This window comes from Lathyrus oleraceus, chromosome 5 (assembly GCF_024323335.1).
Source record: "Lathyrus oleraceus cultivar Zhongwan6 chromosome 5, CAAS_Psat_ZW6_1.0, whole genome shotgun sequence".
NCBI lineage: Eukaryota > Viridiplantae > Streptophyta > Magnoliopsida > Fabales > Fabaceae > Lathyrus > Lathyrus oleraceus.
In genome coordinates, this window is record NC_066583.1 from 360426386 (window position 1) to 360431506 (window position 5121).

A 5121-nucleotide genomic window follows, 5' to 3' on the forward strand; every position below is an offset into this window, starting at 1 on the left:
GTAGGGAGAGCGCTTCTGTCTACAAGAGTCTGAAGGGGAAAAACCAAGATCGGGGAAAACCATATGATGACAAGAGGAGACAATCTAGTGTTGGCAAGAAGCCAAGTGGGGGAGTATCTTCTATTCCACTTAAGTGCTTCAAATGTGGTGTGGAAGGCCGTCGTGCTACGGAGTGTAGTAGAGATTCTGGGAAGTGTTTCAATTGTGGCAGGATGGGTCACAGAGCAAACCAGTGTAGGGTTGGTTCGAACGTAACTTGTTTCAACTGTGGTGAGAAAGGTCACATTAGTTCGCAATGTGATAAGCCGAAGAAGGAGCAAGTGAAGGGAAAGGTGTTTGCATTGTCGGGTGCGGAGACCACTACCGATGATAGACTAATCCAAGGTACGTGCTTTATTAATGGTACACCTTTGATTGCCATTATTGATACCGGTGCAACACATTCTTTCATTTCTTTGGATTGTGCTAAGAGGCTGAATCTCATATTATCTGATATGCGTAGAAGTATGATTATTGATACACTTGCTATGGGTTCTGTTTCTACTTCCTATGTGTGTTTGAATTGTCCGTTGAGTATATTTGGTAGGGATTTTGGAATTGATTTAGTTTGTCTTCCATTAGAGCAACTCGACGTGATTTTGGGTATGAATTGGTTAAAAGTTAATCGGGTGTATATCAACTGTTTCGAGAAGACGGTTATTTTTCCTGAGGTTGATGCTAAGGAAGATTGGTGTGTGTCTGCTAAGCAAGTTGATGAATCGGTGCAAGATGGTGCCGAGTTGTTTATGTTGTTGGCAACTTTGGATATTCGGGAGAAGAGGACGATCTAAGAACTGCCAATAGTTAATGAATTTGCGGAGGTATTTCCAGAAAATATAAGTGATTTACCGCCGAAACGAGAGGTCAAGTTTTCGATTGATTTAGTTCCTGGAACTAGTCCTGTATCGATGGCTCCCTATCGAATGTATGCTTCTGAGTTGAAAGAGTTGAAGAGTCAACTTGAAGACTTACTCGAGAAGAAGTTTATTCGTCCTAGTGTGTCGCCGTGGGGTGCACCTGTGCTATTGGTCAAGAAGAAAGAAGGTTCTATGATATTATGTGTTGATTATAGACAACTGAATAAAGTGACGATTAAGAACAAGTATCCACTTCCAAGGATTGATGATCTGATGGATCAGCTGGTTGGAGCTTGTGTGGTTAACAAAATTGATTTGAGGTCTGGGTATCATCAGATTCGTGTAAAGGCTGAGGATATTCAGAAGACTGCTTTTAGGACAAGGTACAATCACTACGAGTACTCTGTGATGCCTTTTGGGGTGACGAATGCACCTGGTGTATTTATGGAGTATATGAATAGAATCTTTCACGATTATCTGGATAAATTTATAGTTGTGTTCATCGATGATATATTGATTTATTCCAAGGGCGAAGAGGACCATGCAGAGCATTTGAAGGTTGTGTTATCGGTGTTGAAAGAGAGGAAGTTGTTTGCTAAACTCTCTAAATGTGAATTTTGGTTGAGTGAAGTAAGTTTTCTTGGACATGTGATTTCGAGCGGTGGGATTTCTGTGAATCCTACGAAGATCGAAGTTGTATCTCAGTGGGAAGCTCCTAAGTCTGTTGCTGAGATTCGAAGTTTCCTTGGTTTGGCTGGTTATTATAGGAAGTTCATTGAGGGATTTTCTAAGTTGTCGTTACCGTTGACGCAGTTGACTAGGAAGGGTCAAGCTTTCATTTGGACTTCGCAGTGTGAAGCGAATTTTCAAGAGCTTAAGAGAAGATTGACTACGACTCCTATTTTGATTTTACCGGATCCGTTAGAAACCTTCGTTGTGTATTGCGATGCTTCTTTGTTGGGTTTGGGAGGTGTTCTGATGCAAAAGGGGCAAGTGGTAGCTTATGCTTCAAGGCAACTCAAGGTTCATGAGAAGAATTATCCGACGCATGATTTAGAGTTGGCCGCCGTTGTGTTTGTGTTGAAGCTTTGGAGACATTACTTGTTTGGATCGAGGTTTGATGTGTTTAGTGATCACAAGAGTTTGAAGTACTTGTTCGATCAGAAAGAATTGAATATGAGGCGATTTGGGTCGTTGTGGACAGACTGACGAAGTGTGCTCATTTTATTCCGATGAGGATGGATTATTCGATGGAGAGACTTGCTAAGTTGTACGTCGAGAGAATTGTGTGTTTGCATGGTATACCGTCGAGTATTGTTTCGGATAGAGATCCGAGATTCACTTCGAGATTTTGGGAAGGTTTGCAAAGTGCTTTGGGTATGAAGTTGCGTTTGAGTTCAGCATATCATCCGCAAACTGATGGTCAAACGGAGAGGACTATTCAGTCACTTGAAGATCTTTTGAGGTCTTGTGTTTTGGAACAAGGAGGAAATTGGGATAGCTTCTTGCCTTTAATCGAGTTTACATATAATAACAGTTTCCATTCGAGTATTGGAATGGCACCGTTTGAGGCCCTTTATGGCAAAAGGTGTAGAACTCCTTTATGTTGGTACGAATCGGGAGAGAGTGATGTGGTTGGACCCGAGTTGATTCAAGAGACTACAGATAAGATTAAGATGATTCAAGGGAAGATGAAGGCTTCTCAGAGTCGTCAAAAGAGTTATCATGATAAGAGGAGGAAAGCTCTTGAGTTTGAGAAAGACGAGCATGTGTTTCTTCGAGTTACGCCAATAACGGGTGTTGGTAGAGCTTTGAAGTCGCGTAAGTTGACACCGCGTTTCATTGGTCCTTATCAGATTTCCGAGAGGATAGGTGAAGTGGCATATCGGATTGCATTACCACCATCACTTTCTAATCTTCATGAGGTATTCCATGTGTCTCAATTGAGGCAGTAATTGCGGATCCATCGCATGTTGTTCCATTAGATGATGTGCAAGTACGGGATAACTTGACGGTTGATACATCACCTGTGCGGATTGAAGATCGAGAAGTGAAGAAGCTTCGTGGTAAGGAGATTGCTTTGGTAAAAGTGATATGGGGCGGAGTCGCCAATGGAAATATTACGTGGGAACTCGAGGATAAGATGAGGGAATCATATCCGGAGTTGTTCGTTTGAGGTAAATTTTCGAGGACGAAAATCTTTTAAGTGGGGGAGAGTTGTAACAACCCATTTTTTTTTAGTATTGAATTATTATACTATTATTATTATAATTTTAATTTAATTATGTGTAGTGTTAATTAATTAATTGGTGTATTAATTCATTATCTAGTGGATATGAGAAATAATTAAATAATTGAATTAATTAATTAACTTGGTTGCATAGTGAGCAATTAATTATTTAAATTTAAATAGAGGTATTTAAATATTAGGTATTATTGGGCCTAGTGATTAAATTAGATGATTTAAGCCCAACTAGAATACTATTATAAATAGTAAGAGTGAAGGAAGTGAGAATTAGAATTCACTTGAGCACTGAAGGCAATAGAGAAAGAGGAGAGGAAAAGCGAGAGGAGTCAAGGTTTCCATCAAATTGACAAGGTAAGGGGGGAATCCTTATCCTTATGGGTTAGTATGATTGGGTCAATGGGTAGGAACATGTTTTAGGTTGAAATCCTTAATTGGCATGGTTTGGAATTATTAGGTCTTGATAAATACTCTTGAATTGTGATGATTAAATTATGCTAAAACTGTGAATGAATATATATTTGGATGAGTCATACTTTTCTGAACGTGTAGCTTTTTACGGAATCAGGTCCGGAAGTCCTCCAACGATGAAAAATGCGGGGAAATCTGCATTCTGTTTCGTGTTAGCGCAGGGACAGTGTTCTGTCTTGCGTTAACCGGTTAACCCAGGGCGTTAACCGGTTAACACTGTTATGATATTGAAAAAATTACATTCTGTCTTGCGTTAACCGGTTAACCCAGGGCGTTAACCGGTTAACACTGTTAAAAATTGCCAAGAAGCGCATTCTGTTTTGCGTTAACCGATTAACCCAGGGCGTTAACCGGTTAACACTGTTTGAAAAGTGAAAAACTGATATTTAAATGTTGTGTGCGTTTTGGAATGAAACCTATGTGTACATATTTGATGATTGACCTATATTGGTGAATAATATATTGTATGAATGTGTATGTATACCATTATTGAATTGTGAATGATTTATGGTTATGGATGTGTATATGTAATCGTAATTGATGTGTTGTGATGAATGTGTATATGTACCAATTGTGAGTCATGGTGATATGTGGGATGTTAAGACGGTATGTAGATGGTCTTAATTGCATATGTGTTGGTATGTGTGCATTCATTCATAGCATGGTTGACTTCATTGTGGAAGTGGTTAAGCGGTGATCCTTCATTGGAAACAGACGTAGCAGACGTTAATCCTTAATTGGGATTAGGCGTAGTATTTAAGCGGTGATCCTTCATTGGAAACAGACGTAGCAGACGTTAATCCTTAATGGGGATTAGGCGTAGTATTTAAGCGGTGATCCTTCATTGGAAACAGACGTAGGGCTTTGGTCTTGTCCGGATCGGAAGCGTGGCTTGGATTCTAGATATTGAATCGGAAAGTGGTGAAACTTTGAGTTCACATTGAGGTACCACATGCATAGAGTCACATTGTCTTGCATTGAGTCGTCTATAGTTATGTGATCATTGAATACATGTATTGATGTGGATGCGATGTACGTTTGAAATAGGTGAGATGATTGTTGGTTAATATTATTGATGTGATTATACAAAGTGTGATGAATTCTTAAATTGTGTTTTTAATTCATTGTGCCTTATTATGCTATTTCATAATGATTTGAATTCTCACCCTTTCTGTTTGAATGTTACCTTTACATGGGTATCGTGCAGATACTACAGAGTAGTATTGCTGGAGTAGGTGGACGGTAGCTCTCTCGAGAATAGCTGGAGAGTTTCCGTATTTAGTTTGAAATTAGGTAATGAGTCAATGCTCTGGTCATGTAACACTGGGTAGATTAGTGGTATTGAACTCATATCTTATTTTGATATGCTTTACGTCATTAATTGTTTTATTTTATTTGAAGTGACTATTGAGTGATGACCATGGTATGGGACATGGATCATATTATGAATTACATGAGTATTCTTTATTTTCCGTTGCGAACGCATATTGCTTGAATATTCATGATAAA